Source organism: Triticum dicoccoides, chromosome 7B (genome assembly GCF_002162155.2).
Source record: "Triticum dicoccoides isolate Atlit2015 ecotype Zavitan chromosome 7B, WEW_v2.0, whole genome shotgun sequence".
Classification (NCBI taxonomy): Eukaryota; Viridiplantae; Streptophyta; class Magnoliopsida; order Poales; family Poaceae; genus Triticum; species Triticum dicoccoides.
This window is the reverse complement of record NC_041393.1, coordinates 710930005-710956445: the sequence shown is the minus strand read 5'-3', so window position 1 is coordinate 710956445 and position 26441 is coordinate 710930005. Positions and strand designations below refer to the sequence as shown.

The window sequence follows — 26441 nt, the reverse complement described above, 5'->3', positions numbered from 1 at the left end:
AAGCAGGAGCGGAGATGTCTCTGACCAGCAATGACAAATCCCTAGTCATCCGCCTGCCAGCGGCCAACCTCCACGCTAGAAAGCCACAGTGGCCGGCGGCCAGTCCGCCTGTGCAGTGCCTCACCCCCACTCTCAGGCCTCGGCTATCGCAAGTTTTTTTTTAACGTGAAATCTTGGTCGCTCTCGCTCGCTCACTGGGTTGCTTCGTTCCTCTCCAGGAGGTGAGAGCAACGAGTAGATGACGAAATGAACCTTGTGGGCTATAATACATAGGGGTACTTAAAAAAATGGTGGGAGTCGACGGCCTAGGTTCGCCCCCACGAAGCTCCGCCGTTGCTTGGGCCCCTTGCATCTAAAAAACCAGGTTTGCCATTTGCCTTAAAAAACTAGGTTTACCATTTGACTAGATGCTTGACCTTTGACCTGGCGCATTGACTTGGTGTTGACCATTGACTTTTTCAAAACGGTTAATGAGTTGATTTTTTTGGTAGATTTCAGAAAAAATCATGTATTTCATAAAAAGAAAGTTCACGAAATTTTAATAGCTCACGGGTTTCCCTGATTTTTAAAATTTCACAAATTTTAAGGAAAAAAGTTTAGCGGTTTAAAAAATGTTCACGAGTTTGAAAAGTTTCACAATTTTTAGGCAAAAAGTTTATAAATTTGAAACATGTTCATGAATATGAAAAAAAGTTTATGAATTTCGTGAACATTTAAAAAATAAAATAAAAATGTTTACATCTTTGAAAATAGTTAGAGAATTTGAGGGAAAATCAAAAAAATTAAAAAAGTTGCAAATTGGGAAATAAATGAAAAAGGAGAAAGAAAAATGGAGCAAAAAATTGGCTTCGAAAAAACAAGGGAAAAATCACATCATAAAAACAATAGGAAGCTTCTAGAATGTTCCTAAAACCAGTGAGAAGATATCGCGTGCGGCGACCTACAGTGTGCGGCGACCTACAGTGTGAATCAGAAAAAAAAAAGAGGTAAATGGGCCAATCCTGTTGTCATTGGGGGAGCTCCAGTCCTGGCGATACAACTCGCTCAGCTGAGCCTGGCCCAAGTAAGGCAACGCGACCAAGGATGGCAATCTTCGGGAGCAGCTCCTTTTTTTTTTTTTTTTTGAGGGCTATTCGGGGGGAGCTCCTATGTGACGCTCTTTGCGTCAAAGAGTCGACGTGCAGCACAGGGGCGCTCACTTGGGCCGGCCCATTTGTCGTCCGCGAGATGAAAAAGAGCGGAAAAGAAATGCGCTAGTACCAGGATTCGAACCTCCTTCTCTGTAGTAAGGAGCGGGATGGGCTAGCCCCTGCGCTAGACCAGCGGTTGTGCTAAATTAGGAGCGCAAACATTTTCTTGGACATTTCTTGGAAAATACCAAATAATTTTTCAAAGGCATTTTTTTTTTGAAAACCCAAACATTTTCTAAATAACGAGAACGAAATGTATATGTTTTGAAAAGTGCAAGCATTTTTTAAATTGTAAACAAAATTTGAAAAGTGGAACATTTATAAATTTCTGAACAATTTTTAAAAACTTCAAACCTGAACAAAATTTGAAAATGGGAAATTTTTTTTATTTCTGAACAATTTTCTAAAAACATGAACATTTTTGGAAAGTGTGAACAATATTTGAATCTATGATATTTCAAACAAGAAAGAACATTTCCTTAATTTTGGATATCTTTTTCAAAATACAAACATTTTTTGAAACTCAAACACTTCTAAAATTGGTGCTCAAATTTAAAAAATGGGAACATTTTTTTTAATTTCTGAACAATTTCAAATTAGTGTATGTTTTGAAATATGCAAGCATTTTCTGAACTTTTGAACACATTTTCAACATCAGGAGTATTTTTTTAATACATGACCAAATTTGAAACAGCAAACATTTTTCAAAATTTTGAACAAATACATGAAAAAATGACAATTTTCATGAAATTCCGAACAATAAAAGTTTAACTACGAATATTTTTGGATACTATGAACAAAAATTGAAAAATCGAACTTTTCATCAAATTCCGAACAAAAAATTGGAACTGCGAACACTTTGAAAAATTGTGAACAAAATTTGAAAATACTCAAATATTTCAAAAAATGCAAACAAATGTTATGAAACAAGAACATGTTTTAAACTAAACATTGTTTAAAATATTGCAAACATTTTTTGAAAATTCCAAACAAAATTTGAAATTTGTGAACAAATTTCAAACGGGAACATTTTTCAATCTCGTGAAATATTTTTGAAAACACAAACATTGTTTAAAATATTTTTGAAACTCCTGAACAAAATTTGAAATGTGTGAACAAATTTTTGAAATGGGAACAGTTTATGAAACTCACGAACAAAAATTTCAAACACAAACATTTTTTTGAAAATTGTGAACAAATTTCGAAATAGGAACATTTATTGAAACTCACGTATAAAAATTGAAAATATGAACATTTTTATAAAATATGCGAACAAATTTTGCAAAGTTGTGAAATTTAAAAAAAACATAAAGAAAAGAAAGAGAAACTAAAAAAAGAAAAGAAACAGACAAGGAAAAAACGAAAAAAAAGAGAAATAGAAAAACAATAGAAAGCCAAAAAGAACCAGAAAAAATGATATAGGAAAAAAAAAACGGTTCAGCGAACCTTCTAGAAGGTTCCCAAAACCGATTGGACGCACTACGTATAAGTGGGCCGGCCCATATATGTCGCTCGCTGCGCTGCTTCTGTGCGATTGCTCGACAGTTCGCCTCAGCAAGCGGCGAATAGGATTTTCCATCTTCGGGAGCTCCTAGTCAGCGCTGCAGGCGCCCGTTAACGAGTTGGCGCCTGCAGCGTCGCTGGCATGGGCCAGGCCACGAGCGCGCGGTCGCTCGGAAAAACAAAACGGTCGCTCCTGCTTCAGTCGCTCTTCAGCCACTCGCAAGCAGCCCAGTTTTTTCCCCTTATTTTCCTATCTTTACGAAATAAAAAGGTGAAATCAAAAATGGTTTACAGATTTAAAAAAAAGCTTCACACATTTGAAAAAAGGTTCATCTCTTTCAAAAAGGTTCATCGATTTTTCGAAAAAATTTATTGATTTTGAAAAAGGTTTGTCTATTTAGAAAAAGTTCATCGATTTTAAAAAAATGTTCATAGATTTTGAAAAAAGTTCATGGGAATTGCAAAAAAATATCAGCGAAATTAAAAAACAATCATGGATTTTCTAAAAAGTTCATAGATTTGAAAATAGTTCACCGAATTCATAAAAAGTTCATCGATTTAAAAAAACGGTAAAGGTATTTGCGGACATTCATCGGGCAAGGAAAAAGAAGACAAAAAAGAAAAAAAAAGAAAATGGAAAGTCGAACGAATAAATAACGTATAGGTTAGAACGTTAGCACAGCCGCACTTATTGGCGAGGTAATTAGAACAGGCATCCTTCGATGGGGAGTTCTCTGGTTCGAATCCATCTCATTGCCGTCTTTTTTTGCCTTTTAACGGAAAAGGTTGGAAAGCAAAATGGGCCGCGCCCAAGTAGCCGCGCCCTTCAGGCGCCCGTTTTCTCACGGGCGCACAAGCGCGAAATAGGATCTGCACTGACCATCTGACTTTCTAAAAAAAACTTAAAAATTCGTAAAAAAAACAAATTTCAAAAACAACTGTGAGTATAGGAAATTTCATAGATTTGCGAATATTCAAGAATACCAAAAAAATTTAATATTTGCAAAAAGGGTTCATAAATTTGCAAAAAAGTTCATGGATTTGAAAAAGTTCATTGATTTTGGGAAAAAATCATATAATTTTTGGGAAAAGTTCACAAATTCGGGAAAATGCTATCGATTTTGGAAAAAAACTCAGCAACTTTGACAAAAGTTCATGAATTTGAAAAATACATCAATTTTAAGAAAAAAATTCATAAATTTTTTTAAAAAAGTTCAAGAATTGGTAAAAAAATCGCGGATTTGTAAAAATGTCTGAAAAATAAAAAAAAATCATGGATTTGGAAAAAGTTCTTGAACTCAAGAATTCGAAAAAAATTGAATTGAAAAAATAAAAACCTTATAAGAACTAGGCAAAAAAACAGACCAGTGAATCGGGAAAACCGATTTCGGAAGCTTCTCAAAACCGGTTTCCAAAAACGGAAGCTTTCGCATTTAGTGTGAAGAAGGAAAAAGACAAAAGGAAGTTTTTTTTTTTGAGAAAAAGAAAAAGGAAGTATGTTGTCACAACGTGTGAGGTGGTTGGTTGGTTAGTGCAAGTTATCCCGAATGAGATCTCAAGTTCGATTAGTCGCCCGCACCCTATTCGACTTTTGCATGCAGGCTGGCCCAGAGAGCGGGGCCACGCGGTGACCTCCTTGTTCGGCCTCCAGTGGCGAGTATATGCAGATGGTGGAAACACAGTGGTCATGCCCGAAAACAGCCATTTGAGACACTTTTAGAGAAAAAACAATTTCAGCAAATGTCCTATCTTTATATGGTGCCAAAAAAATACATCATACCTAAAACCCTAAAACCAAAAAACACACTGTGGGAAGCCAACTGTGTTGGGGAACGTAGTAATTTCAAAAAAATTCCTACGCACACGCAAGATCATGGTGATGTATAGCAACGAGAGGGGAGAGTGTTGTCTACGTACCCTCGTAGACCGAAAGCGGAAGCGTTAGAACAACGCGGTTGATGTAGTCGTACGTCTTCACGGCCCGACCGATCAAGCACCGAAACTACACGGCACCTCCGAGTTCTAGCACACGTTCAGCTCGATGACGATCCCCGTACTCCGATCCAGCAGAATGTCGGGGAAGAGTTCCGTCAGCACGACGGCGTGGTGACGATCTTGATGTTCTACCGTCGCAGGGCTTCGCCTAAGCACCGCTATAATATTATCGAAGACTGTGGTTGAGGGGGACACCGCACACGGCTAAGAGATCAAGAGATCAATTGTTGTTGTCCTAGAGGTGCCCCCCTGCCCCCGTATATAAAGGATCAAGGGGGGGCGGCGGGCCAGGAGGAGGCGCGCCAAGGAGGAGTCCTACTCCCACCGGGAGTAGGATTCCCCCCTTCCAAGTAGTAGCAGTAGGAGTCAAGGAAAGGGGGAAGAGAAGAGAAGGAAGGAGGGGGCGCAGCCCCTTCCCCTAGTCCAATTCGGACTAGGCCTTGGGGGGCGCCCAGCCTCTCCTCTCTCTTTCCCCTAAAGCCCAATAAGGCCCATATACTCCCCGGCGAATTCCCGTAACTCTCCGCTACTCCGAAAAATACCCGAATCACTCGGAACCTTTCCGAACTCCGACTATAGTCGCCCAATATATCGATCTTTACGTATCGACCATTTCGAGACTCCTCGTCATGTCCTCGATCTCATCCAGGACTCCGAACTCCTTCGGTACATCAAAACTCATAAACTCATAATAAAACTGTCATCGAAACCTTAAGCGTGCGGACCCTACGGGTTCGAGAACTATGTAGACATGACCGAAACACGTTTCCGGTCAATAACCAACAACGGAACCTGGATGCTCATATTGGCTCCCACATATTCTACGAAGATCTTTATCGGTCAAACCGCATAACAACATACGTTGTTCCCTTTGTCATCGGTATGTTACTTTCCCGAGATTCGATCGTCGGTATCCCAATACCTAGTTCAATCTCGTTACCGGCAAGTCTCTTTACTCGTTATGTAATGCATCATCCCGCAACTAGCTCATTAGTCACATTGCTTGCAAGGCTTATAGTGATGTGCATTACCGAGAGGGCCCAGAGATACCTCTCCGACAATCGGAGTGACAAATCCTAATCTTGAAATAGGCCAACTCAACATGTACCTTTGGATACACATGTAGAGCTCCTTTATAATCACCCAGTTACGTTGTGACATTTGATAGCACACAAAGTGTTCCTCCGGTAAACGGGAGTTGCATAATCTCATAGTCATAGGAACATGTATAAGTCATGAAGAAAGCAATAGCAACATACTAAACGATCAAGTGCTAAGCTAACGGAATGGGTCAAGTCAATCACATCATTCTCCTAATGATGTGATCCCGTTAATCAAATGACAACTCATGTATATGGTTAGGAAACTTAACCATCTTTGATTAACGAGCTAGTCAAGTAGAGGCATACTAGTGACACTATGTTTGTCTATGTATTCACACATGTATTATGTTTCCGGTTAATACAATTCTAGCATGAATAATAAACATTTATCATGAAATAAGGAAATAAATAATGACTTTATTATTGCCTCTAGGGCATATTTCCTTCAAACTGCCGCAATGAAACCCCCCTACCGTCGACCATCTCCACCCCACGCCAATTCCGACCAGTTCTCACCGCAGCACTCCACTATCGTGACTATCCGCCACCCCAGCCCGGCCACCACCACACAAGCGAATTCCGCTGCGACAACCTCTACCGCCGTTGAAGCTCGCAATAGCCCGCCCATCCAGAGACCGAAAATGGTCGCCACCGCACCAACATCGGCCGTAGAGGTCATTTTGTGGCCGAGAGACATCCAATGGAGCGGTACGACCATCGCAGAGCCACAACTCCGTTATGCTCTCGGGTAGCACGATGACGACGAAGTTGGATCCACCTCAACTCCTGTTATGCCCCTTGTCCGTCCTGATGCGGTCATAGGTGGCCCAGCGATCGTCTCGGCCCCAATGAGCTACATTGGTCGAAATTGACCTCGGTGCCCCGACAACCGTGATATCCTCACTCCACCCTCCCCGCCATTGGATCCTTATGAGAGTACTCAAGTTAAATGTTTAGGGCACCAGTTTTAGTACATCTGTTATGGCAGAAATTTTCTAGTGCCCGAAACAATTGTCTCTCCTACCATAAAACCATTTTGCGGCATCAATTTTTTCACCATCTATTGGAGATACTCTTAGAAAAACACTTCTATCATGCGCTGCGCTTGGGCTTTGGTAGAGGGTACTTGATTGAAAATATTTGTTGCGCAGGACTGGCTCATGGAGTTACCGGATACATTATCTACTGGTGACTTTACAACTACATGAGCGATTATGTGGGAAGTTTGGCCAGCTAAAGAAAGGCTATATATTCACGAAGAAATATTCCAGAGTCCAGAAATTATCGTGGGTTTTTGTCGAGTACTTGCTCTCTTAGCTAGTCTATACCCAAAAAGGTGCAGTCCGTTAGGACAACTACACATAAGATGCCACATTCTAAGTGGGTTTCTCTTTTGTTTCATGAAGATAAACACTCACGAAGCTTATGGAGAAATCATCCGAAAATCAGGCTCCAAGTGTTATTTGTCAATCGGAGGATGGATCGTACGCCTCGGCCCTGCTGGTCACAAGAATTCAGAGCCCTGCAATTTGAAGCTATAGTTTGCAGTGGTCGTGGCTTAGAAGTCACCGTTTCACACATTTTGAGGAAAAAAGTTCAATGACCTGAAAAAATGTTCATGAATTTTCAGGGAAAAAGTTTGAAGGTTTGAAAAAATGTTCACGGATTTGAAAAACGTTCATGAATTTTGAGGAAAAAAGTTTGAAAAAATGAAAAAATGTTTGAAGATTTGCAAAAAGTTCATGAATTTGAGGAAAAAATCACAAATTTGGAATAAGTAGCAAATTGGGAACAATTCTTGATTTTTATGAAAGTTCATCATTTTGAAAAAAATAACGAATTTTGGGAAAAGGAAAAATGGAACAAAAACTCGCCCCGGGAAAACCCATGGAAAAACCGCATCATAAAAACCAAAGGAACCTTCTAAAATATTCCTAAAACTGGTGAGAGAAAAAAACTACATATACTGACACAAACAGGAACGTGCCGCGTGCAACCTACAGTGTGAATCATAAGAAAAAAGAGGAGTTAAATGGGTCGAGCCCAAGGCGGGAGGGGGTGTGCGCCAGCTTGCGAATATGCCTATAAACAGCGCTTAATGTGGTGAATAGGCTTTGGCATTACCCTAGAATAGTCAAAACCAATTTCCACCTAAACAAACAAAGGCTCACTTGTTAAGAAAATAGACCCAGCAGAGATTCCCAATTCCCATAGTAACTTTTCGTTTAGACAACAAACTGAGATTTAGATGATAAAAAACTGATGCGAGATTCGTGATGACCCATAAGTATATGGGGTCAATTGTAGCTTTTTGATAAGTAAGAGTGTCGAACCCAACGAGCAGCAGAAGAAAATGACAAGTGGTTTTCAGCAAGGTAATGTCTGCAAGTGCTAAAATTATAAGTAGCAGAGTAGTTTGATAGCAAGATAATTTTTAATGAGTAAGTAACGATAGTAGTAACAAAAGTGCAGCAAGGAAGCCCAATCCTTTTGAGGCAAAGGACAGGCCAAAACGGTCTTTAATGGTAAGCAAATTGTTCTTGCGGGTACAGGGGGATTTCATCTAGTCACATTCATCATGTTGGCTTAATTCATGTCCGCTACTTTGATAATTTGATATGCGGGTGGACCGGTGCTTAGGTGTTGTTCTTACTTGAACAAACCTCCTACTTATGATTAACCATCTCGCAAGCATCTGCAACTACGAGAAAAGTATTAATAATAAATTTTAATCATAGCATTAAATTTTTGGATCCAATTGGTCCATTACGCAATAGCGCATAATCTGGGGTTTAAGCTTCTGTCACTTTCGCAACCAATCATCTAATAACTACTCCACAATGTATTTCCTTAAACCCAAGTATGGTGGAGTGTCATGTAGTCGACGTTCACATGACACCACTAAGGAAATCACAACATACATATCATCAAAATATCGAACACATATCAAGTTCACATGAGTACTTGCAACATGATTTCTCTCGTGACATCAAGAACAAAAGTAACTACTCACAAATGATAATCATGCTCAAGATCAGAGGGGTATTAAATAGCAAAATGGATCTGAACATATAATCTTCCACCAAATAAACCATATAGTAATGAACTACAAGATGTGATCAACACTACTAGTCACCCACAAGCACCAATCTATAGTTCCAGTACAAAGATTGAACACAAGAGATGAAATAGGGTTTGAGAGGAGTTGGTGTTGTTGAAGATGTTGATGAAGATAGCTCTCCCCAAGATGAGAGAGTTGTTGGTGATGATGATGACAATGATTTCCCCCCTCCGGGAGGGGAGTTCCCCCGGCGAAATCGCTCCACCGGAGGGCAAAAGTGCTCCTGCCCAGGTTCTGCCTTGAGACGGCGGCGCTTCATCCCAAAAGTCATTTCCTGATTTTTTTTAGTTCAAAATGACTTATATACTAGAATACGGGCACCGGAGGTGGACCGAGGGGGCAGCACCCACCAGGGTGCGCCTGGGCCTCCAGGCGCGCTCAGGTGTTGTGCCCGCCTGGTGGCCCCCTCTGGTACTTATTTGCTATGATATTTATTAAATATTCCATAAAAAATCCTTGTGAAGTTTCAGTTCATCTGGAGTTGTGCAAAATAGGTAGCTTGACGTAGTTTCTTCAGGCTCAGATTTCCAGCTGCCAAAATTCTCCCTCTTTGTGTATACCTTGCATATTATGAGAGAAAATATATTAGAATTACTCCAAAAAGTATTATTATACACAGTGGCGGAGCCAGCTATCTGGCAAGGCCTGGCAGCTGCCACACCTAAATTTGAACCGAATGTACTAGTACACCTACGTGCTGGATATGGACCTGGTACTACAAGTACGTAGCCGGTGGGGATGATGTAAAACTCCGCCGAACAGAGCACGAGTACATGCAGGATAATAGAATATGGTACTTAAATTTGTATTTTAGTTGTATTTGCAAAACACAAAGTATTTATATATCTAATATTCTAGACAGTTTTTGGTCAGTTGCATTTTACATCCTTTTCTCCTTCATAAGCTCCGCCACACCTGAAAATTATTTTTGCATTCGCCACTGATTATACAATAAAAATAAATAACAGTAAGAAACATGATGCAAAATGGACGTAGCAATTCGTAGCTTCACAAGCCAATGGCAGTGTGTTGTCTGACAAGTTGTAGCAAACAACCTTATTCCTCTCGCGCATGGAAGAAGTGCAACCTAAGATCCAAGCAAACCCTGAAGATCCAAACAGTGAAAGAAAAGATGGGCGCTGGTAAGACAATGAGGACTGAAGCTTTCGCAGAAAAAGGGGAAAAAAGGACTGAAGCAACAATATGCAGGAATATTGTCTGTTTAGTTGCTGAAAACATACATGGCTAACTAGCAGCAGAGTGAGCACCAAAGTCCAGCTTAAAAGTCTTCTGTTGTTGAGCTGACGCCTCATAAGGCGTGGCCGTGTCCCTGCCGCGGCACACACTAGACATCGAGGTCAGTGTAACAAACTAAGAGGAACAAATGTGTGTACATACCTGTTCTTTTTCTATATCACTCTGAAATCTTGATTTATGAATAACCAAATAGATGGTTTTTTTTTTCGTCTTTACGGATTTACATGGGATGTTTCATTAAAAATTCAGGCAAACTAAAATTCTTTGAGGTGAACAAGTTTGATTTGCAGGCCTGTAAAATTCGGTGGATGAATATATGGACACAGGGACATACTAACTTAAAAGAAGAGAGGAGGCTAAGCTTTCATGCATTAAGAACGAAAGGGTACAAGTACTCGGCTGGTTAGTTATCAGTTGGTATAGTACTTTATGTAGCCATTTTCTTAAGCAAAAGAGTACGGGCTATTGGACCGCTACAATGCAGACTTTCTATTGCCCCCAATTTTGACAGCTTCCTACCAAAACATGGTACAGATTCTACTCAAAGATTACCAACATCAAGTTTCGGACAACCAGCTCCTAAGCCATACGTCCCAACATGTCAGTTCATTGTGTCAAAATGGATTGCATTAGCAAGACCAGGTGAGTGATGCGTCCAGTCCAATGAAACCCTTTCAAGGGAACATAATGACCCGGTTGACTCTGAGATTTTTAAAGCAGCAGTAACTACCCCGGCAGAGTGGACTTGGCACTGAAAAGTGACAGTGCCACTTGGATGCAAATAGGTGCTGCAATGCAAAGCACATACAAATATAAAAAAGATTGGATTCATAGTGAGTGAAGCCCTTAAAAGTTGTATTTTTCAGTCTGTTGAACCCATAGGCTTGCAGTCACTTGGCCAAAACGACAGCTCTCAACGCTTGTTTGGTTATTTTATTTTATTTGAATGCCTTGAATCATCTTTGATTGTTGTGACTAATATTAGTTAGGTAAAACATTTTTGGTTCGGGTTTGCTTAAGAAAATAATTTATTTGATTTTGATTTGGTTGGGGCATGTCTACCAAGGCTTTAGTGCAACGCCCAGGCAACACTCAAGGTCTCGAGAGCAAAGCCAAAAACCCCCACAAAAAATTAAATTAATATCTCATGGATCTGTAGATCCATCTATCAGATATTAAACTGATAAAAACAGATCCATCTATCAGATATTAAACTGATAAAAACAGATACTACATTTGATCTTAGCCAAGAGGCCGAGAAAGGTATGGTTTGGAGGTCGACCCTATGTCCAGTTTTATTGCTGTACGAACCGCCTTCGCTAAGTGCAAAAGCGATACGAGACTATTCCACTAACCCAAAGATGCGTTCGTTCCCCGAGCGAGCCTCCTATCGTTTGGGGCCTTCCTAGAAGCCCGTCAACAAGGCCACGGCCCACAGGCACCGATGGCCCAGTTTGTTTAGGATAGGACCAACTGGACTTCATCTCCGGGATGTGCTAGTGGCCTCGGATGCGAAGGACGTCGTGAATGCTATCGACAATTCGGGCCAGGGTCCGAATGGAGCAATTGTGACAGAGATAAACAGTTTATCTTTTTTACTTAGCTTTACATTTACTTTTGAATCTCGTGCCGTCAATGTAGAGGCACATTTATTTTATTATTTATAAACCAAGTTTCAGAGTGGTACTGAAAAAAGAACAGGCATCTACACGCATTTGTTCCTCTTTTGCCGAACCAGCATGCTCATGGTTAGTTGCCAACCCAGCATATACATGTAATCTGTCAGGACAACCGCTGCCGTCAATGTAGAGTGGACCTGGCACTGAAAAGTGACAGTGCCACTTAGAATAAAAAAGGTGCAACAAAGCACACACAAATATCAGAAAGATTGGATTCATCATAACTGAGTGGTTACATACATACAGTAATTAACTTTGTCAAAAACTTTTATACTTTATACCACATAGAATTCCTTAAAAATTGTTTGTTTTTTTTCAGTCTGTTGAACCATAGATGTCGAAGCAATTTTCTCCCGTGTCACCCCCGCTCGGGCGGCACCAGAGGCTGTTGGAAATATGCCTTAGAGGTAATAATAAATTAGTTATTATCATATTTCCTTGTTCATGATAATCGTTTATTATCCATGCTATAATTGTATTGAAAGAAAACTCAGATACATGTGTGGATACATAGACAACACCATGTCCCTAGTAAGCCTCTGTTGACTAGCTCGTTGATCAATAGATGGTTACGGTTTCCTAACCATGGACATTGGATGTCGTTGATAACGGGATCACATCATTAGCAGAATGATGTGATGGACAAGACCCAATCCTAAGCCTAGCACAAAGATCGTAGTTCGTATGCTAAAGCTTTTCTAATGTCAAGTATCATTTCCTTAGACCATGAGATTGTGCAACTCCCGGATACCGTAGGAATGCTTTGGGTGTACCAAACGTCACAACGTAACTGGGTGGCTATAAAGGTGCACTACAGGTATCTCCGAAAGTGTCTGTTGGGTTGGCACGAATCGAGACTGGGATTTGTCACTCCGGTTAACGGAGAGGTATCTCTGGGCCCACTCGGTAGGACATCATCATAATGTGCACAATGTGAACAAGGGGTTAATCACGGGATGATGTGTTACGGAACGAGTAAAGAGACTTGCCGGTAACGAGATTGAACAAGGTATCGGGATACCGACGATCGAATCTCGGGCAAGTACAATACCGCTAGACAAAGGGAATTGTATACGGGATCAATTGAGTCCTTGACATCGTGGTTCATCCGATGAGATCATCGTGGAACATGTGGGGGCCAACATGGGTATCCAGATCCCGCTGTTGGTTATTGACCGAAGAACGTCTCGGTCATGTCTGCATGGTTCCCGAACCCGTAGGGTCTACACACTTAAGGTTCGATGACGCTAGGGTTATAAAGGAAGTTTGTATGTGGTTACCGAATGTTGTTCGGAGTCCCGAATGAGATCCCGGACGTCACGAGGAGTTCCAGAATGGTCCGGAGGTAAAGATTTATATATGGGAAGTCCTGTTTTGGTCACCGGAAAAGTTTCGGGTTTTTCCGGTAACGTACCGGGACCACCGGGAGGGTCCCGGGGGTCCACCAAGTGGGGCCACCAACTCCGGAGGGCTGCATGGGCCAAGTGTGGGAGGGAACCAGCCCTAGGTGGGCTGGTGCGCCCCCCACAAGGGGCCCAAGGCGCAAGGGAGAGTGGGAGGGGGCAAACCCTATGGCAGATGGGCCCTAAGGCCCACCCCAGGCGCGCCTCCCCTCTCTCCCCCTCTGGCCGCCGCCCAGATGGCATCTGGGGGCTGCCGCCACCCTTTGGGGAGGGAACCCTAGAGGGGGCGGAGCCCCCTCCCCTCCCCCTATAAATACTTGAGGCTTGGGTGCTGCCCAACACATGAGTTTCTCCCTCTATTGGCGCAGCCCTACCTCTCCTACTCCTCCTCTCCCGTGGTGCTTGGCGAAGCCCTGCAGGATTGCCACGCTCCTCCACCACCACCACGTCGTTGTGCTGCTGCTGGATGGAGTCTTCCTCAACCTCTCCCTCTCTCCTTGCTGGATCAAGGCGTGGGAGACGTCACCGGGCTGTACGTGTGTTGAACGCGGAGGTGCCGTCCGTTCGGCACTAGGATCTCCGGTGATTTGGATCACGACGAGTACGACTCCTTCAACCCCGTTCTCTTGAACGCTTCCGCTTAGCGATCTACAAGGGTATGTAGATGCACTCTCCTTCCCCTCGTTGCTGGTTTCTCCTTAGATAGATCTTGGTGACACGTAGGAAAATTTTGAATTTCTGCTACGATCCCCAACAGTGGCATCATGAGCTAGGTCTATTGCGTAGATTCTTTGCACGAGTAGAACACAAAGTAGTTGTGGGCGTTGATTTTGTTCAATATGCTTATCGTTACTAGTCCAATCTTGTTTCGACGGTATTGTGGGATGAAGCGGCCCGGACCGACCTTACACGTACTCTTACGTGAGACAGGTTCCACCGACTGACATGCACTTGGTGCATAAGGTGGCTAGCGGGTGCCAGTCTCTCCCACTTTAGTCGGAACGGATTCGATGAAAAGGGTCCTTATGAAGGGTAAATAGCAATTGGCATATCACGTTGTGGTTTAGCGTAGGTAAGAAACGTTCTTGCTAGAAACCCATAGCAGCCACGTAAAACATGCAAATAACAATTAGAGGACGTCTAACTTGTTTTTGCAGGGTATGCTATGTGATGTGATATGGCCAAGAAGAATGTGATGAATGATATATGATGTATGAGATTGATCATGTTCTTGTAATAGGAATCACGACTTGCATGTCGATGAGTATGACAATCGGCAGGAGTCATAGGAGTTGTCTTTATTTATTGTATGACCTGCGTGTCATTAAACAATGTCATGTAATTACTTTACTTTATTGCTAACCGGTAGCCATAGTAGTAGAAGTAATAGTTGGCGAGACAACTTCATGAAGACACGATGATGGAGATCATGATGATGGAGATCATGGTGTCATGCCGGTGACGATGATGATCATGGAGCCCCGAAGATGGAGATCAAAAGGAGCAAAATGATATTGGACATATCATGTCACTATTTGATTGCATGTGATGTTTATCATGTTTATGCATCTTATTTGCTTAGAACGACGATAGTAAATAAGATAATCCCTTATTAAAATTTCAAGAAAGTGTTCCCCCTAACTGTGCACCGTTGCGAAAGTTCGTCGTTTCGAAGCACCACGTGATGATCGGGTGTGATAGATTCTTATGTTCACATACAACGGGTGTAAGCCAGATTTACACACGCGAAACACTTAGGTTAACTTGACGAGCCTAGCATGTACAGACATGGCCTCGGAACACAAGAGACCGAAAGGTCGAGCATGAGTCGTATAGTAGATACGATCAACATGAAGATGTTCACCGATGATGACTACTCCGTCTCACGTGATGATCGGACACGGCCTAGTTGACTCGGATCATGTAATCACTTAGATGACTAGAGGGATGTCTATCTGAGTGGGAGTTCATGAGATGAACTTAATTATCCTGAACATAGTCAAAAGATCTTTGCAAATTATGTCGTAATGTCGCGCTTTAGTTCCACTGTTTAGATATGTTCCTCGAGAAAATATAGTTGAAAGTAGACAGTAGCGATTATGCGGACAGTAGAAAGCTTATGTACTTAATGCACCGCTTAGTGTGATGAACCTCAAACGTCGTCTGTGGATGTTGCGAACATCTGACATACACGTTTTGATAACTACGTGATAGTTCAGTTAAACGGTTTAGAGTTGAGGCACCAAAGACGATTTCGAAACGTCGCGGAACGTATGAGATGTTTCGAGGGCTGAAATTGGGATTTCAGGCTCGTGCCCACGTCAGAGGTACAAGACCTCCGACGATTTTCTTAGCCTGCAAACTAAGGGAGAAAAGCTCAATGGTTGAGCTTGTGCTCAGATTGTCTGAGTGCAACAATCACTTGAATCGAGTGGGAGTTGATCTTCCAGATGAGATAGTGATGTTTCTTCAAAGTCATTGCCACCAAGCTGCTAGAGCTTCGTGATGAACTATAACATATCAGGGATAGATGATCTTTGAGGTATTCACGATGTTTGACACCGCGAAAGTAGAAATCAAGAAGGAGCATCAATTGTTGATGGTTGGTGAAACCACTAGTTTCAAGAAGGGCAAGGGCAAGAAGGGACACTTCATGAAACGGCAAATCAGTTGCTGCTCCAGTGAAGAAACCCAAGGTTGAACCTTAACCCGAGACTGAGTGCTTCTGTAATAAGGGGAACAGCCACTGGAGCAGAATTACCCTAGATACTTGGTAGATAAGAAGGCTGGCAAGGTCGATAGAAGTATATTGGATATACATTATGTTAATGTGTACTTTACTAGTACTCCTAGTAGCACCAGGGTATTAGATACCGGTTCGGTTGCTAAGTGTTAGTAACTCAAAATAAAAGCTACGGAATAAACGGAGACTAGCTAAAGGTGAGCTGACGATACGTGTTGGAAGTGTTTCCAAGGTTGATGTGATCAAGCATCGCACGCTCCCTCTACCATCGAGATTGGTGTTAAACCTAAATAATTGTTGTTGGTGTTTTCGTTGAGCATAGACATGATTGGATTATGTCTGTCGCAATATGGTTATTCATTTAAGGAGAATAATGGTTACTCTGTTTATTTGAATAATACCTTCAATGGTCTAGCACCTAAAAGGAATGATTTATTGAATCTCGATCGTAGTGATACACATTTTCATGCCAAAAGGATATAAGATAGTAATGATGGTACCACTTACTTGTGGCACTGCCATGTAAGTCATATTGGTGTAAAATGCATGATGAAGCTCCATGTTGATGGATCTTTAGACTCACTCGTTTTTGAAAAGTTTGAGACATGCAAACCATGTCTATTGGTGTATACGCATGAAGAAACTCCATGCAGATGGATCATTTGGACTCGCTTGATTTTGAATCACTTGAGATATGCAAATCATACCACATAGGCAAGATGACTGAAAAGCCTCGGTTTCAGTAAGATGGAACAAGATAGCAACTTGTTGGAAGTAACACACTTTGATGTGTGCAGTCCAATGAGTGCTGAGGCATGCAGTGAATATCGTTATGTTCTGACTTCACAGATGATTCAAGTAGATGTTGAGTATGTTTACTTGATGAAACACAAGTCTGAATTATTGAATGGTTCAAGTAATTTCAGAGTGAAGTTAAAGATCATTGTGACAAGAGGATAAAATGTCTATGATATGATCATAGAGATGAGTATCTGAGTTACGAGCTTTGGCACACATTTAAGACATTGTGGAAATTGTTTCACAATTAATACCGCCTGGAACACCATAGTGTGATGGTGTGTCCGAACATCATAGTTGCACCCTATTGGATATTATGCGTACCATGATGTCTCTTATCAAATTACCACTATCGTTCATGGGTTAGGCATTAGAGACAACCACACTCACTTTAATAGGGCACCACGTAATTCCGTTGAGACGACACTGTTTGAACTATGGTTTGGAGAAATCTAAGTTGTCGTTTCTTAAAAGTTTGGGGCTGCGACGCTTATGTGAAAAAGTTTCGTCGTGATAAGCTCGAACCCAAAACGGATAAATACATCTTCATAGGATACCCAAAATGGTTGGGTATACCTCCTATCTCAGATCCGGAAGCAAAAGTAATTGTTTCCAAAAACGAGTCCTTTCTCGAGGAAAAGTTTCTCTCCAAAGAATTGAGTGGGAGGATGGTGGAGACTTGATGAGGTTATTGAACCGTCACTTCAACTAGTGTGTAGCAGGGCACGGGAAGTTGTTTCCGTGGTGCCTACACCAATTGAAGTAGAAGCTTATGATAGTGATCATGAAGTTTCGGATCAAGTCACTACCGAACCTCGTAGGACGACAAGGACACGTACTGCTTCGGAGTGGTACGGTAATCCTGTCTTGGAGGTCATGTTGCCAGACAACAATGAACCTATGAGCTATGGAGAAGCGATGGTGGGCCCGGATTCTGACGAATGGCTCAAGGCCATAAAATCCGAGAAAGGATCCATGACTTTGGAAGAAATACTTGATGGTCGTAAGGCCATTGGGTACAGATGGATTTTAAAAGGAAGACAGACAATGATGGTAAGAATCACCATTAAGAAAGCTCGACTTGTCGTTAAGATGTTTTCTGACAAGTTCAAGGAGTTGACTACGATGAGGCTTTCTCACTCATAGCGATGCTAAGAGTCTGTTGGAATTGGATTGGCAGTTACTGCATTATTTATGAAATCTTGCATATAGGATGTCAAGACATTGTTTCCTTGACAGTTTTTCTTGAGGAAAGGTTGTATGTGATACAACCAGAAGGTCTTTGACAATCCTGAAAGACGCTAACAAATATGCAAAGCTCCAGCAATCCTTCTAAGGACTGGAGTAAGCATCTCGGAGTTGGAATGTACGCTTTGATGAGATGATCAAAGATTTTGGGTTTATACAAAGTTTGTGAGAAACTTGTATTTCCAAAGAAGTGAGTGGGAGCACTATGGAATTTCTGATGAGTATATGTTGTTGACATATTGTTGATCAGAAATGATGTAGAATTTCTAGAAAGCATATAGGGTTATTTAAAAAGTGTTTTTTCAATGGAAAACCTGGATTAGGCTACTTGAACAATAAGCATCAAGATCTATAAGATAGATCAAAATGCTTAATAATACTTTCAAATGAGCACATACCTTGACATGATCTTGAAGGTGTTCAAGATGGATCAGTCAAAGAAGGAGTTCTTGCCTGAGTTGTAAGGTATGAAGTTAAGAGTCAAAGCTCGACCACGGCAGAATAGAGACAAAGGACGAAGGCCATCCCCTACGCTTCAGACGTAGGCTCTATAGTATGCTATGTTGCGTACCTCACCGGAAGTGTGCCTTGCCATGAATCAGTCAAGGGGTACAAGAATGATCCAGGAACGGATCATTGGACAGCGGTCAAAATTATCCTTAGAAGAAATAAGGACATGTTTCTCGATTATGGAGGTGATAAAGAGTTCGGCGTAAAGGGTTACGTCGATGCAAACTTTAACACCTATCCGAATGACTCTGAGTAGCAAACCGGATACGTATAGTGGAGCAACCATTTGAAATAGCTCCAAGTGGAGCATGGAAGCAGCATTTACAATATGACATAGAGAATTGCGAAGTACATACAGATCTGAATGTTGCAGACCCGTTGACTAAAACCTCTCTCACAAGCAAAACATGATCAAACCCTAGAACTCATTAAGACTTAATCACATGGTGATGTGAACTAGTTTAAGACACTAGTAGACTCTTTGGATGTTGGTCACATGGCGATGTGACCTATCAGTGTTGATCACATGGCGATGTGAACTAGATTATTGACTCTAGTGCAAGTGGGAGACTGTTGGAAATATGCCCTAGAGGCAATAATAAATTAGTTATTATCATATTTCCTTGTTCATGATAATCGTTTATTATCCATGCTATAATTGTATTGAAAGAAAACTCAGATACATGTGTGGATACATAGACAACACCATGTCCCTAGTAAGCCTCTGTTGACTAGCTCGTTGATCAATAGATGGTTACGGTTTCCTAACCATGGACATTGGATGTCGTTGATAACGGGATCACATCATTAGCAGAATGATGTGATGGACAAGACCCAATCCTAAGCCTAGCACAAAGATCGTAGTTCGTATGCTAAAGCTTTTCTAATGTCAAGTATCATTTCCTTAGACCATGAGATTGTGCAACTCCCGGATACCATAGGAATGCTTTGGGTGTACCAAACGTCACAACGTAACTGGGTGGCTATAAAGGTGCACTACAGGTATCTCCGAAAGTGTTTGTTGGGTTGGCACGAATCGAGACTGGGATTTGTCACTCCGGTTAACGGAGAGGTATCTCTGGGCCCACTCGGTAGGACATCATCATAATGTGCACAATGTGAACAAGGGGTTGATCACGGGATGATGTGTTACGGAACGAGTAAAGAGACTTGCCGGTAACGAGATTGAACAAGGTATTGGGATACCGACGATCGAATCTCGGGCAAGTACAATACCGCTAGACAAAGGGAATTGTATACGGGATCAATTGAGTCCTTGACATCGTGGTTCATCCGATGAGATCATCGTGGAACATGTGGGAGCCAACATGGGTATCCAGATCCCGCTGTTGGTTATTGACCGAAGAACGTCTCGGTCATGTCTGCATGGTTCCCGAACCCGTAGGGTCTACACACTTAAGGTTCGATGACGCTAGGGTTATAAAGGAAGTTTGTATGTGGTTACCGAATGTTGTTCGGAGTCCCGGATGAGATCCCGGACGTCACGAGGAGTTCCGGAATGGTCCGTAGGTAAAGATTTATATATGGGAAGTCCTGTTTTGGTCACCGAAAAAGTTTCGGGTTTTTCCGGTAATGTACCGGGACCACAGGGAGGGTGCCGGGGGTCCACCAAGTGGGGCCACCAACCCCGGAGGGCTGCATGGGCCAAGTGTGGGAGGGAACCAGCCCTAGGTGGGCTGGTGCGCCCCCCACAAGGGGCCCAAGGCGCAAGGGAGAGTGGGAGGGGGCAAACCCTAGGGCAGATGGGCCCTAAGGCCCACCCCAGGCGCGCCTCCCCTCTCTCCCCCTCTGGCCGCCGCCCAGGTGGCATCTGGGGGCTGCCACCACCCTTTGGGAGGGAACCCTAAAGGGGGCGCAGCCCCCTCCCCTCCCCCTATAAATACTTGAGGCTTGGGGGCTACCCAACACATGAGTTTCTCCCTCTATTGGCGCAGCCCTACCTCTCCTACTCCTCCTCTCCCGCAGTGCTTGGCGAAGCCCTACAGGATTGCCACGCTCCTCCACCACCACCACGCCGTTGTGCTGCTGCTGGATGGAGTCTTCCTCAACCTCTCCCTCTCTCCTTGCTGGATCAAGGCGTGGGAGACGTCACCGGGCTGTACGTGTGTTGAACGCGGAGGTGCCGTCCGTTCGGCACTAGGATCTCCGGTGATTTGGATCACGACGAGTACGACTCCTTCAACCCCGTTCTCTTGAACGCTTCCGCTTAGCGATCTATAAGGGTATGTAGATGCACTCTCCTTCCCCTCGTTGCTGGTTTCTCCTTAGATAGATCTTGGTGACACGTAGGAAAATTTTGATTTTCTGCTACGATCCCCAACAGAGGCCCCCTCAACCCTAGCCAGCACCAGCCTTAGGCCGACCTCACTGGCTGTCGGCACCGGTGGCGGCACTCGTCTCGCCAAAGGCTAAGGGTTGAGGAGGCATGCAGCGACGGTGCATCGGGGCGGAGATGCATAATGGTGGACGCATGCGGATGGTGGGATGTGGAGGGCAAGGCATTGTGGTGGCGGCACTCGGGGTGGGCGGATCGAGCGAGGCCGGTCTTCGGCGGCACCACTCAAGGCGTTGCTGCCATGGTGGGTGGCGGCAGGAGTGGGCCCGTTTTGGGCCGATCTGGGCCGGCGGGTTGCGGCGGCCGCTGCGTGCTTTGGCCAGACAGCTTGCTCTCCGCGGGAGGCGGCGACACGGGTCTTTTTTGGCCTGATCTCCACCCGATCCAGCAAGGTTGGTGGCGTTTTGGTTCGTCTTCTCCTCTACAACCGGCTGGTGGCGTGGGGGCTACTGGCTCGGCTTGAATAAAGGTAGTTGGTCTTGTTGGTCTTCAAGTTTCAATTTGTCGATCTGCTTCATGCTGGCCTCCTTGATCTGGACGCCGACGAGTTCCGGTCTTCCTCTCGGAGATCTCAGCTATTGGCGCATGGCACTACTGAAATTTTAGATCGGAATTGATCCGTTCGGGCGCCCCCTTATCTTCGGCTAGAGAGGCTTCATGAGGGCATGGCACGAAGCTCTGCTATCTTGCCGATGCCATGTGACACGTCTAAGTATAGATTTCCATGCATTGACAGTGGTGAAGAAAGTCATGACGGCTGTGATGCAAGGCTTGTAATGGCGGAGAGGAGTTTTGGCTAAGATGAAGACTTGTGGCACAGGTTTTTCCTGTGTGTCGGGTGTTGAGTACTTGCAGCAGCGTCCTTCGCAGCATGGGCTGGCGTCACAGGTGGAAAGCATTTTGGTGTCGCTCTCGAGCACTGAACCTCGATTTACTGGGTGAAAGCCCAATAAAACTCAAGATCCTTGATCGCGCGACCATAATGCTTGTGCATTTTTTTTCCTTTCTTGGAGACGTCACTTTTGGAGAACCTTTTTTGCGGTTCGAGTGTTGTCTTTGGTTGTGGTTAGAGTGTTGTTGTTGCGAGTGTTTCATCACTGCAACGGGGTCTTTGTTTTTATATTTCTCTATTTTATATTTTGTTCTTGGTTGTGTTCATCCTGAATGTCTTTCGATATCTTATAGGTGCATAGGCTGGATGTAATTGGTATCTTCGCAATATAAATATACTCTCTTTTTGGAAAAATAAGAAAAATAGACTTACAGTCGCTTGGGTTACTATCTTAACGTTGAAAGACGTATTTTCAAGTACAGTAAAACCAGGAGTAAATTATGTTAAACTTTAGTACTGCCTAAAGTTCTATCATTATTGGAGCATCTCCAATAGATAATGCAAATTTGAAGATATAATTTACATCTCTAAAAAGTGTTTTTATATCTCCAAAAAGAGCCAACTCCAACCGATGATGTATATTGGAGATGTAAAGTGCAACTCCAATAGATGATGTAAAATGGAGATGTAAAAAACCCGCGGTTGCAGTACAGCCACTTTATAGCCGATGTACAACCGCATTTCAACATTGGAATAGCAATTTGCGTCAAATTTCTATCAACACAAGTGCATCATCATTCATAGTTTGAAGTCCTACAATCAAAAGTGCATTGTCTCAAACAAAGTTCATGGTCCAACAAATTAAAATGCACATAAACATCAAAAGCACTCAATTTTCATCCTCTCCATTGTCACTAGTGACATTGACGGCGGTGGTATGATCATCGTCAATGGCTTCTTTGTCGATGTTTTGATCATCATCGACATTTTTTTACCTTTGGGACATTTTGTTAAATACGTTGGATGCGGTGGCCGTCGGCGTGACCATGTCATCCTCCATGGCCGACGGTGGTGGAGGAGGGCCTCTTGGGCCGGAGGAGGAAGCCACGGCCGCCGGCGGAAGCCAATCGCCCCTCACAGCCGCGTCCGGCTTCAAAATTTGGTCGGCCGAGGTTGGTTCGCCGCTTCTTCTCCTTCTCCTTCTTCTCCTTCTTATCCTTCTTCTTCTCCTTCTCCTTCTTCTCCTTCTTCTCCTTCTCCTTCTCCTTCTTCTTCTTCTCCTTCTTCTTCTTCTTCTTCTTCTTCTTCTTCTTCTTCTTCTTCTTCTTCTTCTTCTTCTCCTTCTTCTTCTTCTTCTCCTTCTTCTTCTTCTTCTTCTCCTTCTTCTTCTTCTGGGTTGCGCCACCTCACCGTCGGCCGCTTCACGCCTCCATCCCATGACTTGGCGGCCTATTGCTTCTTTGCAGGCGGCTCCGGCACGACAACGACCGGCCAAGGTGGGGCAAATCTGATGCGGCAACATGGTGGCGGCGGCACGGAGGCGGAGGCCGAATTGGGGACCGTGGTCACGCCGACGGCGGCTACGGCGAGGTTGGTCAGACCAGCGGTGGTGGTACCGAAGAAAATGCGGGTTCATTGGCGTCGGCCATGGCGGCGGCAGGCGGAAGCCGAATGAAGGCAGTTGGACAGTTCGCACTCAACCAACCGTTTTACATCTCCTAAAGGTGAATATGTGTTTGCATCTCAACGTGTTGTATTTTACATCTCCGGGAGGCTATGATGTTCTTTCTTTTTTGGCATCTACATCATCTGTTCGAGGCGGGTTTTTAGGCTTCGAAGATGCAAAAATTAGTTATTTTTAATATCTACATCATTTATTGGAGATTCTCTTGAGATACTGAATGTTGTGGGGACCTTTTTTTTAGTTTATATGTGCACCTCATAGTCGTATATATATACTCTAGCTTTTTTTTACATGATCGCAAAGTTCACGCCATTTAATTTTGCGATCTCAAATGCTTGGCGTTAGCTTTTTGCTATTTTTTTTGGCCAACCTTTAGGTATTTTCAGGTTGTTGGTGAACCAAGCATGTTCAACCCATAAGATATTGGTTGTGTATAGAATGATGGCGATGTAAGTCATCCAATTGCTTGTGGATTGATGAAAGACTTTTCCCCTGTGATACCCTATGTTTTTTCTCCGTTCAATCAACATTCGTAGCCCACAAAATATATGCTAGAAACTATCAAACACTTGCACCCTTTTTTGTCCCGCAAAATATGTGCTTATCAAACAATCACGAATTTTTTTGGGATATAAACAATACATTTGCCAAAATGTCGGCTTTCAACACTTCTCTAGTTATTTTAAATTTTTTGAACAAATTGAAACATGTGATATTGTCTGCAGGTGTTTACAAAGGGAGTAATTTATTTGATTTTGGTTTGGTTCGTCAAGGAGTAATTTATTTGATTTTGGTTTGGTTGGGGTGCGCCAGCCCAGGCTATAGTGCAACGCCCGGATAATGCTTGAGGGCTGAGCAGCAAGCCACTCAACCCTTCTCCACAAAAAATTAACTTAATATCTCATGGATCCGTAGATCCACGTATCAGATATTAAACTGATAAGAACAGATACTACATTTGATCTTAGCCAAGAGGCCGAGAAAGGTATGGTTTAAACCGTGGCCGTGTGTCCCCTTTTATTGCACTACGAACCGCCTTCGCTCAAGTGCAAAGCGGTACGGGACTATTCCACCGACGAGTCAATTGCGTTCGTTTCTTTGCTCGGCCGAAGAGATTCGCGGGGTAGCCTTGGCTCTGCGCCTGCTGCGCCTCCTACCGTTTGGGCTATTCCAACAAGCCCGTGAACAAGGTCGCGGCCCACAGGCATCGATGGCCCAGTTTGTTTCAGCTTGGACAAACTGGGCTGCTGCTTCTAATTGGCGCAGCAGACTACTAGAATTTTTTTCTCCTAAAAAAATAGCCGAGATTTCTCTTCTCCTAAAAAACAGAGGTTCCCAAATTTCTCAACAAGAAAATAACTGAGATTCCCAATTCCCAGAGTAACTTTGTTTTCTTTCAGACAACAAGCTGAGGTTCAGATGATATATAAAAAAAACTGATGTGAGATTCGTACCACGTGCCAACGACTGTGTGCTGTAAATAATCAAGTAGCAAAGCACCCTCGTCCCTCTCTCACATGGAAGGAGTCCAATCTAAGATCCAATTAAAACCTGAAGATCCAACCAGTGAAAGAAAGGATGCACGCTGGCTAGACAAGGAAGACTGAAGCAACACCCCTCAACAACAAAAAAGATTTTTCTCAAAAAAAAAAAGACTGAAGCAAAAAAATGCATCATCGACGCAATGCCAACATACCGTTTTCCTGCCTGTAACCCGTCGCAACCAGTGTTGACATTCTTTACACATTGCCTTCAAAGGATCTGCCAGTCGGTGCGTACCGCCAGTAGTAATATGCTTGTTTAGTTGCTGATGAAAACATACATGGTTAGTCACCAAATTCCAACTTTCTTTCGGTTAGCCAATGAGGTAAAAGTCCACTCTTGTTGAGCTGACGCCTCATAAGGTGCCGTGTCGCTGTCGGGCAATAACAAATGAGCAAGCAATCTGGGAAGATCCAGGGTGGATGTGCATAAGAATGGGTACCACCAGACAGATTTGCCCTTAAATTTATGTTGGCAGTTGGGAACTAGAAGGTCAATCTCAAATCTATGGAAGGCCACCTTCCAGCTACTTGCTCCCCGGCAAGGGTTATCCTGGTTACATGTGTATGATGGGTTGGCAACTAACCATGAGCATGTTGGTCGCGCGAAAGGAAGAGGAACAAATGCGTGTAGATACCTGTTATTTTTCTATACAACTCTGAAATCCTGATTTGTAAATAAATAATCAAATGGACGGGGTTTTGTTATCTTTTGTCTTTACGGATTTAAATGGGATGTTGAGTTCAAAATCCATGAAAACTAAAAATCTTCGTGGTGAATAAGTTTGATTTCTAGGCCAGTAAACTTGGGAGTGCCAAACTAAGAATGACCAAAGTCGACCAGGGAGACGTTCCCCGATATTTTGTGAAATAACTGGATGATTGAACCATTTCAGTACTATCTTCACATGACTCATATCACAGGGTGAAAAATAATACAGTATGTACCTTAACAGAAGAAGGAGGCTAAGCTTTCAAGCATTAAGAGCAAAAAGGTACAAGTAATCAGGTGGTTAGCTATCAGTTGGTATAGTACTTTGTGTAGCCATTTTCTTAAGCAAAAAGTACGGGCTATTCAATCGCTACAATGCAGACTTCCCATCGCCTCAATTTTGACAGGCTTCCTACCACTCACACCAAACAGTGCACAGATTCTACTCTAAGATTACCAACACCAAGTTCAGGACAAGTAAATGTCAGTTCAGATCGCATTAGCAAGACCAGGTGAGTGATGCGTCCAGTCCAATGAAGCCCTTTCAAGGGAGCATAATGGCCCGATTGACTCTGAGATTCTAAAGCAGCAGTGGCAACCCGGGCAGAATGGACTAGGCACTGAAAAGTGACAATACCACCTCGATACAAAAAGGAGCAGAAAAGCACATATGATCATCAAAAGCTTGGATCCATCATAAAAAGTTGGCTATGGACACTCCACAGTAGCCCAACACTAGGTTTTTCCCAGGCGAGCACCAGGATCC

At 43.1% G+C, this 26441-nt stretch overlaps 1 non-coding gene and 1 pseudogene across 1 annotated transcript; both read right to left on the bottom strand.

The window, feature by feature from the left end:
• Positions 1 to 11216: 11216 nt before the first annotated feature.
• Positions 11217 to 11436, bottom strand: LOC119342284 (annotated as a pseudogene).
• Positions 11437 to 24221: 12785 nt separating this feature from the next.
• Positions 24222 to 24411, bottom strand: LOC119342272. The gene has a single exon (XR_005165505.1). It is a non-coding gene; the product is annotated as a U2 spliceosomal RNA (small nuclear RNA).
• Between the last annotated feature and the right edge of the window lie 2030 nt (positions 24412 to 26441).